The sequence below is a fragment of the Somniosus microcephalus genome, chromosome 4, assembly GCF_052327205.1.
Source record: "Somniosus microcephalus isolate GS21.2 chromosome 4, FLI_Smic_1.0, whole genome shotgun sequence".
Lineage (NCBI taxonomy): Eukaryota > Metazoa > Chordata > Chondrichthyes > Squaliformes > Somniosidae > Somniosus > Somniosus microcephalus.
In genome coordinates this window covers 132,990,740-133,003,483 of record NC_140990.1, presented here as the reverse complement: position 1 = coordinate 133,003,483, position 12,744 = coordinate 132,990,740, and positions in this window count along the sequence as shown.

Genomic DNA, 12,744 nt, shown 5'->3' with positions numbered 1-12,744 from the left:
ACCATCATTCTAACTCACACCAAGACAAATTCACACATCACCCGAACTCACACCAAGCCCCATTCAACCATCATCCTAACTCACACCAAGACCCATTCACCCATCACCCAACTCACACAAAGACCCATTCACTCATCATTCTAACTCACACCAAGCCCCATTCACTCATCACCCTAACTCACACCAAGACTAATTCAACCATCATCCTAACTCACACCAAGCCCCGTTCACCCATCATCCTAACTCACACCAAGTTCCATTCACTCATCATCCTAACTCACACCAAGACAAATTCACCCATCATCCTAACTCACACCAAGCCCCATTTTCCCATCATCCTAACACTAACCAAGACCCATTCACTTATCATCCTAACTCACACCAAGGCACATTCACCCATCATCCTAACTCACACCAAGCGTCATTCACCCATCATCCTAACTGACACCAAGCCCCATTAATACATCATCCTAACTCACACCAAGTCCCATTCATCCATCTTCCTAACTCCCACCACGATCCGCTCAACCATCATCGTTTCTCACACCAAGACTCATTCACTCATCATCCTAACTCACACCATGACTAATTCACCCATCACCCTAACTCACACCAAGCCCCGTTCACCCATCATTCTAATTCACACCAAGTTCCATTCACTGATCATCCTAACTCACACCAAGACCATTCACACATCATCCTAAGTCACACCAAGTCCCATTCACCCATCATCCTAGGTTACACCAAACCCCATTCTCTCATCATCCTAACTCACACCAAGACCCATTCACGCATAATCCTAACTCACAGCAAGCCCCATTCATACATCATCCCAACTCACACCAAGCCCCATTCACTCAGCATCCGAACTCACGTCAAGACCCATTCACCCATCATCCTAACTCACACCCAGTCCCATTCACTCATCATCCTAACTCACTCCAAGCCCCATTCACTCGTAATCCGAACTCACTCCAAGACTCATTCACCCATCATCCTAACTCAGACCCAGTCTCATTCACCCATCATCCGAACTCACAGCAAGCCCGATTCACCCATCATCCTAACTCACACCAAGCCCCGTTCACGCATCATCCTAACGCAAACCAGGTCCCATTCACCCATGATCCAAACTCACACCAAGACACATACACATTTCATCCGAACTCACACCACGACCCATTCACTAATCATCCTAACTCACAACAAGCCCCATTCACTCTTCATCCTAAATTACACCAAGACTAATTCACCCATCATTTTAACTCACACCAAGGCCCATTCACTCATAATCCTAACTCACAACAAGTCTAATTCACCCATCATCCTAACTCACACCAGGCCCCATTCACCCATCATCCTAACTCTCACCAAGACCCATTCACCCATCATCCTAACTCACACCAAGCGTCATTCACCCATCATCCGAACTGACACCAAGCCCCATTAATACATCATCCTAACTCACACCAAGTCCCATTCATCCATCTTTCTAACTCCCACCACGATCCGCTCAACCATCATCCTTTCTCACACCAAGACTCATTCACTCATCATCCTAACTCACACCATGACTAATTCACCCATCACCCTAACTCACACCAAGCCCCGTTCACCCATCATCCTAATTCACACCAAGTTCCATTCACTGATCATCCTAACTCACACCAAGACCATTCACACATCATCCTAAGTCACACCAAGTCCCATTCACCCATCATCCTAAGTTACACCAAAGCCCATTCTCTCATCATCCTAACTCACACCAAGACCCATTCACTCATAATCCTAACTCACAGCAAGCCCCATTCATACATCATCCCAACTCACACCAAGCCCCATTCACTCAGCATCCGAACTCACGTCAACACCCATTCACCCATCATCCTAACTCACACCCAGTCCCATTCACTCATCATCCTAACTCACTCCAAGCCCCATTCACTCGTAATCCGAACTCACTCCAAGACTCATTCACCCATCATCCTAACTCAGACCCAGTCTCATTCACCCATCATCCGAACTCACAGCAAGCCCGATTCACCCATCATCCTAACTCACACCAAGCCCCGTTCACGCATCATCCTAACGCAAACCAGGTCCCATTCACCCATGATCCTAACTCACACCAAGACACATACACATTTCATCCTAACTCACACCACGACGCATTCACTAATCATCCTAACTCACACCAAGCCCCATTCACTCTTCAACCTAAATTACACCAAGACTAATTCACCCATCATTCTAACTCACACCAAGACCCATTCACTCATAATCCTAACTCACACCAAGTCTAATTCACCCATCATCCTAACTCACACCAGGCCCCATTCACCCATCATCCTAACTCTCACCAAGACCCATTCACCCATCATCCTAACTCACACCAAGCGTCATTCACCCATCATCCTAACTGATACCAAGCCCCATTAATACATCATCCTAACTCACACCAAGTCCCATTCATCCATCTTTCTAACTCCCACCACGATCCCCTCAACCATCATCCTTTCTCACACCAAGACTCATTCACTCATCATCCTAACTCACACCATGACTAATTCACCCATCACCCTAACTCACACCAAGCACCGTTCACCCATCATCCTAATTCACACCAAGTTCCATTCACTGATCATCCTAACTCACACCAAGACCATTCACACATCATCCTAAGTCACACCAAGTCCCATTCACCCATCATCCTAAGTTACACCAAAGCCCATTCTCTCATCATCCTAACTCACACCAAGACCCATTCACTCATAATCCTAACTCACAGCAAGCCCCATTCATACATCCTCCCAACTCACACCAAGCCCCATTCACTCAGCATCCGAACTCACGTCAAGACCCATTCACCCATCATCCTAACTCACACCCAGTCCCATTCACTCATCATCCTAACTCACTCCAAGCCCCATTCACTCGCAATCCGAACTCACTCCAAGACTCATTCACCCATCATCCTAACTCAGACCCAGTCTCATTCACCCATCATCCGAACTCACAGCAAGCCCGATTCACCCATCATCCTAACTCACACCAAGCCCCGTTCACACATCATCCTAACGCAAACCAGGTCCCATTCACCCATGATCCTAACTCACACCAAGACAGATACACATTTCATCCTAACTCACACCACGACCCATTCACTAATCATCCTAACTCACACCAAGACTAACTCACCCATCATCCTAACTCACACCAGGCCCCATTCACCCATCATCCTAACTCTCACCAAGACCCATTCACCCATCATCCTAACTCACACCAATCCCCATTCACCCATCATCCTAACTCACACGAAGACCCATTCACCCATCACCCTAACCTTCACCATGCCGCATTCACCCATCATCCTAACTCACACCAAGACCGCTTCACACATCATCCTAACACACACCAAGACCCATTCACCCATCATCCTAACCCACACCAAGCCCCATTCACCCATCATCCTAACTCTCAGCAAGACCCATTCACCTATCATCCTAACTCACACCAATCCCCATTCACCCATCATCCTATCTCACATGAAGACCCATTCACCCATCACCCTATCTCTCACCATGCCCCATTCACACATCATCCTAACTCACACCAAGACCCCTTCACACATCATCCTTACTAACACCAATACTAATTCACCCATCATCCTAACTCACACCAAGACACATTCACCCATCATCCTAACTCACACCAAGACCCATTCACTCATAATCCTAATTCACAGCAAGCCCCAGTCATACATCATCCCAGCTCACACCAAGTCCCATTCACTCAGCATCCGAACTCACTTCAAGACCCATTCACCCATCAACCTAAGTCACACCCAATCCCATTCACTCATCATCTTAACTCACTCCAAGCCCCATTCACTCATAATCCGAACTCACTCCAAGACTCATTCACCCATCAACCTAACTCACAACCAGTCCCATTCACCCATCATTCGAACTCACAGCAAGCCCGGTTCACCCATCATTCTAACTCACAGCAAGCCCCATTCACCCAACGTCCTAACTCACACCAAGACCCATTCAGCCATCATACTAACTTACACCAAGACCATTCGCACATCATCCTAACTCACACCAAGCCCCATTCTTCCATCATCCTAACTCACACCAAGCCCCATTCTCCCATCATCCTAACTCACACCAAGACTCATTCATCCATAATCCTTACTCACATCAAGCCCCTTACACCCATCATCCTAACCCGCAACAAGCCCCATTCACACATCATGCTAGCTCACAACAAAACACATTCACCCATAATCCTTATTCACACCAATCCCCATTCACCCATCATCCTAACATAGAAACATAGAAGATAGGAGCAGGAGTAGGCCATTCGGCCCCTCGAGCCTGCTTCGCCATTCAATGCGATCATTGCTGATCATCCAAATTCAGTACCCGGTCCCTGCTTTTTCCCCATACCCCCTGATCCCTTTAGCCTTAATAAATATATCCAATTCCTTCTTGAATATATTTAATGAATTGGCCTCCACTGCCTTCCGTGGTAGAGCATTCCACAGGTTCACCACTCACTGGGTGAAGAAATTCCTATTCATTTCTGTCCTAAAGGGCCTACCCCTTTTCCTTAGACTGTGACCCATGGTTCTGGACTCCCCGACAATCGGGAACACACCATGACGCATTCACACATCATCCTAACTCAAAGCAAGACCCATTCACCCATAATCCTTGCTCACACCAAGCCCCATTCACCCATAATCCTAACTCACAGCAAGACACAATCACCCATCAACCTAACTCACACCAAGCCACATTCTCTCATCATCCTAACTTACACCAAGACCCATTCACGCATCATCCTAATTCACACCAAGCCCCAGTAACTCATCATCCTAACTCACACCAAGAGCCATTCACGCATCATCCTAATTCACACCAAGCCCCAGTAACTCATCATTCCAACTCACACCAATACCCATTCATGCATCATCCTAATTCACACCAAGCCCCAGCAACTCAACATCCTAACTCACACCAAAACCCATTCACCCACCATTCTAACACACACCACGCCCCATTCACACATCATCCTAACTCACAACAAGACCATTCACCCATCATCCAAAATCACACCAAGCCCCATTCACCCATCAACCCAAATCTCACCAAGCCCATTCACCCATCATCCTAACTCACACCAAGCCCCATTCACGCATCATCCTAACTCACAGCAAGCCCCATTGATACATCATCCTAACTCACACCAAGCCCCATTCACACAGCATCCGAACTCACTCCAAGACACATTCACCCATCATCATAACTCACACCCAGTCCAATTCACTCATCATCCTAACTCACTCCAAGCCCCATTCACTCATCATCCGAACTCACTCCAAGACCCATTCACCCATCATCCTAACTCAGACCCAGTCCCATTCGCCCATCATCCTAACTCACAGCAAGCCCCGTTCGCCCATCATGCTAACTAACAGCAAGCCCCGTTCACACATCATCCTAACCCACACCAAGCCCCATTCACCCATCATCCTAACTCACACCAAGCCCCATTCACCCATTACCCTAACTCTCACCAAGACCCATTAACCCATCACCTAACTCACACCAAGACCCATTCACTCATCATTCTAACTCACACCAAGCCCCATTCACTCATCACCCTAACTCACACCAAGACTAATTCAACCATCATCCTAACTCACACCAAGCCCCATTTTCCCATCATCCTAACTCTAACCAAGACCCATTCACTCATCATCCTAACTCACACCAAGGCACATTCACCCATCATCCTAACTCACACCAAGCCTCATTCACCCATCATCTTAACTGACACCAAACCTCATTAACACATCATCCTAACTCACACCAAGTCCCACTTACCCATCTTCCTTACTCCCACCACGAACCGCACAACCATCATCCTTTCTCACACCAAGACTCATTCACTCATCATCCTAACTCACACCATGACTAATTCACCCATCACCCTAACTCACACCAAGCCCCGTTCACCCATCATCCTAATTCACACCAAGTTCCATTCACTGATCATCCTAACTCACACCAAGACCATTCACACATCATCCTAAATCACACCAGGACCCATTCACAAATCATCCTAAGTTATACCAAAACCCATTCACTCATCATCCTAACTCACACCAAGACACATTCACACATCATGCTACCTGACACCAAGACCGTTCACGTATCATCCTAATTCACACCAAACCCAGTATCTCATCATCCTAACTCACACCAAGACCCATTCACGTATCATCCTAATTCACACCAAGCCCCAGTAACTCATCATCCTAACTCACACCTAGACTCATTCACCCACCATTCTAACACACACCAAGCCCCGTTCACCCATCATCCTAACTCACAACAAGACCATTCACACATCATCCAAAGTCACACCAAGCCCCATTCACGCATCAACCAAAATCACACCAAGCCCATTCACCCATCATCCTAACTCACACCAAGCCCCATTCACACAGCATCCGAACTCACTCCAAGACCCATTCAACCATCATCTTAAGTCACACCCAGTCCCATTCACTCATCATCCTAACTCACTCCAAGCTACATTCACTCATTATCCGAAATCACTCCAGGACCAGTTCACCCATCGTCCTAACTCACACCCAGTCCCATTCGCCCATCATCCTAACTCATAGGAAGCCCCGTTCACCCATCATCCTAACTAACAGCAAGCCCCGTTCACCCATCATCCTAACCCACAACAAGCCCCATTCACCCATCATCCTAACTCATACCAAGAACCATTCACCCATCATCCTAACTCACAAAAATACCATTCACCCATCATCCTAATTCACAAGAAAGAATCATTCACCAATCATCCTAACTGACACCAAGCCCCATTATCCTATCATCCTAACTCACACCAAATCCCATTCACCCATCTGACTAACTCCCATCACACACCGCTCAACTATCATCCTCTCTCACACCAATACCCATTCATTCGTCATCCTAACTCACACCAAGACCCATTTACCTTCATCCTAACTCACACCAAGACTCATTCACTCATCATCCTAACTCACACCAAGACTTATTCACCCATCACCCTAACTCACACCAAGCCCCGTTCACCAATCATCCTACCTTACACCAAGACCCATTCAGTCATCATCCTAACTCACACCAAGACACACTCACACATCATGCTACCTGACACCAAGACCATTCACACTTCTTCCTAACTCACACCAAGCTCTGTTCACCGATCATCCTAACTCACACCAATCCCATTCACACATCTTCCTTGCTCACAGCAAGACCCATTCACCCATCATCCTAATTCACACCAAGTCCCATTCATCCATCATCCTAACTCACACCAAGCCCCATTAACCCATCATCCTAACTCACACCAAGTCCCATTCACCCTTCTTCTGTGAGGGTGCCAGTCAGTTCCTTCTGTAACCTCTAGATGGCACCTTCACTTGTTTGTTCTCTTTTGGTGGGTCAAATAAATTAAACAAGTAAACTGTAACTAAACCAGCTCATGCCTCCTGGGGATGGGGACGAGACCCTGCCCGTGGGGGGGGTCACGGAACAACCAGCGGACATAATCGATCCCCATTCGGTGGCGTTACCCCTCGATGAGTCGGGCGGCCTGGACTCTGGGTCGGGCGAGCTCGCGGAAGATGAGCTCGCCCAAAGCAGCCCGGACATTTCCCAGGTGCTGCTCGACCTCGTCGAGGATTTCGCAAGAAATACCCCTTCTGCTGGGTCGGAGGCCGGTGGCGCGGTAGAGGAAGGCCCTCTGTCTGTGTCTGCGGCGCCAGGCGACTTGGAGGAGCTCGGTTTTACATATTCTCCGGTCTCTCCGGTCCCTCCGGTCGTTCCGGCGCCTGGGGCGGAGGGGGGCTCCGAACCGCCGCCGTCTTCTGGCCTGGTGCCCCTACAGGAGCCCAGGGAGGAATCCTCCGCCACCGATCCTGGGGGTGGGATCCGGGCGGAGGTGGGGCCGGCCATCGCGGCCGAGCCGTTCACTGAGCATTGCATGATGGACAGGTCGGCTGCCGGTGGTGAACCCCCGGAGGAGGCCGGGGACTCGGTGGAGGGGGCGGAGGACGACTAGGAATCCGTGACCGATCAGGCGATGGACGACCTCACGCCCCTCGCCGGGACCCACCTCATTTCCATTGGGGAACTCTGGGACTTTGTGGCCATGTGCCAGGGTCGTCACAGGACCCGGCTGGCCCACGAAAGATGGTCGGGACTGGCGCTGCTCATCGGGTCGGCCCGCACCGCCGTCAGAACCACGGGCGCGGACGCGGCCATAAGCCAGCTCGAGCGGCGTCAGCTCCAGTCGTTCCTCAGTGGGCTGCTAAGGGATTGGCGGTTGACCAGCGGCCGCCCTCTCCCTTCCCACGTTAGTCTTAAGTAGAGGGTGAATTATGCTTCTGAAATGAAGATAACCATAGCCAGCCTCAACATCAACGGCAGCAGGGAAGCTAGCCGCAGATTTAATAACTTTTCGGTCCTTCGGGACGGGAAGTATGCGGTGTGCTTCCTGCAAGAAACCCACACCGTTCCGGGAGATGAGGCCACGTGGCTCCTGGAGTGGCAAGGAGGGGTCAGCATGAGCAACCTCTCCAGTGCTTCCACTGGGGTGGCTATCTTGCTGGCCCCGCATTTTCAGCCGGAGATCTTGGGGGTCAAGGAGCTCATGCCGGGCTGCTTGCTCCAGGTCACTGTTCACATGGGGGGTGTGCCGCTCCATCTAGTGAACGTGTACGCCCCTGGGGCCGGTGCGCAGCAAGCGCACTTCTTTGAAGAAGTGTCCACTCTTCTGGGCTCCATCGACGCGGGCAAGTGCGTCATCCTTGGGGGGGATTTTAATTGTACCCTCGAGGCAAACGACAGCACAGGCACCCTGCCATGCCCGGCGGCAATGGAGAAGTTGAGGGACCTGGTCGGGTCCCTCGACTTGGTGGACATCTGGCGAAATCTCCATCCCGACTCCAGCGCCTTCACTTGCGTGAGGTCTGGGAGAGGAGCGTCCAGAATCGACCGCATCTACATTTCCCGGGCATACGTCTCCTGCGTGCCGGCAGCTTCCATGCGGCCGGTGCCGTGCACGGACCACCACCTGGTGTGGGCGGAGCTCGTTTGGCTGTGCGCACGGGGGGGGTCCGCGTATTGGCAATTTAACAACCTGCTGCTGGAGGACACACAGTTCCGGGATTCGTTTAGTCAGTTCTGGGCCGGCTGGAGAAGGAAGCGGGGGGGCTTCCCCTCCTTGAGGCTATGGTGGGATGTGGGCAAGGCTCACATCCATCTCTTCTGTCAGGAGTACACGAAGGGGTCGACCAAGAGGCGGGCGGCCCGGGTCGGGCAGTTGGAGAAGGAGGTGCTCGACCTGGAGTCCCGTCTCGGTCAAGTCTTCGAGGACTTGAGTCCAGGGGCACGCCCTCCATGGGGGGACCCACCCCACGGTGTTTATTTTTCCGCGCCCTCTTCCCGACCTGATGCACTTCCTCCCCCTCGCCGGAGGCCTGGATGGCATCGACCTCTGACAACGACCGCACCTCGGTAGTATTTGTTTGGGGGGGGCACGGCCAGACCCGGGGGGAGGAGCGGCGGCGGCGCCAGCCTCGGCCACGCCAGACGAACTGGCGGCCTTGGAGCCGGGGCAGATTTTTCGTATATGCCCCACCTCCTTGCAGGCATGGCACCGCACACCATCCGTCGCCCAGAAGACACGGTGAAGGGTCCCCTCGTGGAGGACCGAAAAAATCCCGTTTGTCTCCCCCTCCTGCGCCAGCTGAATGAAGGCCTGGTGCCGGAAGGAGAAGACATGGCGAAGGCTGGCTTCCCGGAATCCGAGTGGGATCGGCGTGATACCCGACCTCACCTCCCCAAGTTGGAGCAGGTGGGGGAGGAGGAGCTCACTCGAGATGTAGGGTGGGACGTTCGATAATACGACCCTCTGCGCGGTGGCCTCCAGACTGTCCACCGGCAGGAAGGTCCCGCCCATGGTGAGCCCCTTGGTGATGGCCAGGGCCACCGCCCGCTCCGACTCCAGGAAGAACACAGCCTTCCCGTACATTTTTGAGGCGGCGAGTATGGCTGGAGGGCTGACAACCGCAGCCATGGCCTTCACGCACGCCTCGATGGTCATGTTGGGGTGGGTGTAGCTCTTCACCCCAAGCTTCTTTGTTATAAGTCGGAACGGCGACGGGGCAGCAGCAGAAGTGGGAGCAGCCGTGGCTTTGGCCGTCGCTGCCGCATAGGTCATTGCCGGCCCCGTCAGCGCCGAAGATGTGCAAGCCATAATGGGGTGGTTTTCCGAGAGCTACACACACCCCAAGTCACAGGCCTGAAGGTGTTGAAAGGCCTCAGGTAGGTTTTTTTTGTTTTGAGTCTTCCCTTGAGCAGAGGGAGCTGTTAAACTAAAGGCCCGCCTCTCCCCCTGATGGAATTAATTGGGAGACGGCCTTCCTTCCCTCTGCTCAAGTGGCAATTAATAGATTTAAAAGGAGGTGCCTTTTCAGAGAGGCAAGAGAGGACAAAGAGAGAGAGAGAGGGGGGGTGGGAAGGAGGGGGGCCGCAAGGGCAGGGTCCCCACTCAAGGTGGTATTTGGTGGGTGGGTGTCAGCAGGGTGCACTCCCCGATGGAAAAACAAAGTCTTATGCAGATGGTCTTCGGGCAGGGGGAGAAGATGTCTTTGCCTGGGTAGGCTGGAGAAAGCCCAGGCTCAGCCCCACAATAGGTCTTCTCAATGTAAGGGAAAAAGCTTCACCTGGGCAGCTCCAGCTGACCCAGGCCAGGCTTTCCGGCCCGTCTTCTTTCCTCCCCCCGCCTGGAATACTAAGTCTTTAGGGGAATGCACAAAAGACACCCACCTGCAGATGTTGAAGGATGCAGTTCCTCCCCTCCTTCCAAGTTGGAGCTGAGTGGTGTTCCTCTCCCCTCTCTCCCTCTCCTGGACTGGAGGCCAATTTGGGGAGGCAGTGATGGAAGGCCTCTACAGTTGTAATGCTGGCCTCCTCTGTCCCCTCCTCCTCTCTCCCCAGGCACCTCGGTAGATGAAGATGGTTGAATTTGTAGATGGTAGGTTGCTGGTAGTGGTGGCCTGGGGTCTCACCTTCCCCTCCACTCCCAGTCCAAGGCGACCACACACTCTCCACTCAGCAGCTCAGCAGCAGCACAACCTGCTCCTCAGAGAGCAACGTCTGCAATGAGGTCCTGTGAGGGTGCCAGTCAGTTCCTTCTGTAACCTCTAGATGGCACCTTCACTTGTTTGTTCTCTTTAGGTGGGCCAAATAAATTAAACAAGTAAACTGTAACTAAACCAGTAAAAAATCTTTAAATAAACCTTAACAAATCAAATTAAAATTTGGTCGTTTAATCCAATTATGCACTCCAGTCCCCGCGGCACCCACCAGTCACGGAAGTGCTCGAGCATGCCAGCGGACACCACGTGCTCCATCTCCAGGGCCACCCGGGTGCGAACATGGCCACGGAAGAGAGGGAGGCAACCTAGCTGGATGACCCCCTCGACCGCCCGCTGCCTGGACCAATTAATGGCTTTTTACACCAGGCCCAGGAGCAGACCCACGAGGAGGTCCTCCAACCTGCCCGCTCCCCTCCGAACCGGGTGACCGTAGATCAAGAGCGTGGGACTGAAGTGCAACCAAAAATCGAGGAGCAGCCCCTTCAAATAATGGAAGAGGGGCTGCAACCGCACACATTGAACATAAACATGGAAAACGGACTCCTCCAGACCGCAGAACAAACAGGCGGTCTGGGTGTCCGTGAATCTATTTAACAATATATTGCACGGGACTGCTCCATGCAACACCCTCCAGGCCAAGTCCCCAATAGAACAAGGGAGGACTCCCGCATAGAGAGCCCTCCATTGGGGACCTCCGCCTCCGCCGGAAGGCAAAACGGCATGACATGGCGTGTCCGGACGGCAGGCGAAGATGACAAAGTGGAAGGTGTGCAGGAGCAGCCCGTACAGGAAACCCCTCCATGCAGAATGAAAAGGCATGGAGGGCATATCCTCGAGACGGCTCAAGTTGTGAGGCGCCGGTACCCGAGGGGGGTTTCGGGGCACGGCGCCGATAAGGAATTCCGTCCGAACGGGGGAAAGCTCGGACGGGATCGCCCCACGCACCCCAGCCGCCTCGATACACCTCATGGCGCTGGGGTGCAGCGTCGCTTTCACCGCCTCGATGGCATCGACCGCGAGCCGGACGTTGTCCCAAGACATGCGCCGCGCCAACTCCTCTGGCGCCATCCAGCCCGCTCCTCCGCCATTGAGTAGGTCCCCGACTCTAGTCACCCTGCCAGGCACAGCCCTGCGTACCGCCAGCCACCCGAACTCGCGGACGTAGAGGTGCGGGTTCCTGAACAGCGGCTCCCGGAGGACAGCCGCCATTCCTGATGGGGGAGGGCTCCGCCTGGAGGCGACATAGTTCCAAACACATAGCTGTTCCTGGTAGAAGACACGCAGCTCCCGCAGGCTGGCACGCCTGCCGCCCACTTCCAAAAACAGGAGCTGCATGTCATAATTGAGGCCGTGCAGCTGGCGGAAAAAATACGTCGCCAGCGCACACCATCTCGGAGGATTCTCAACGTACAGGTATCTCTGCAGCGTCTGAAGACGGAAAGGCGCAGCCTGGGTGCGGAGGCACACCAACGCCTGACCGCCCTCCCTAAGCGGGAGACTCA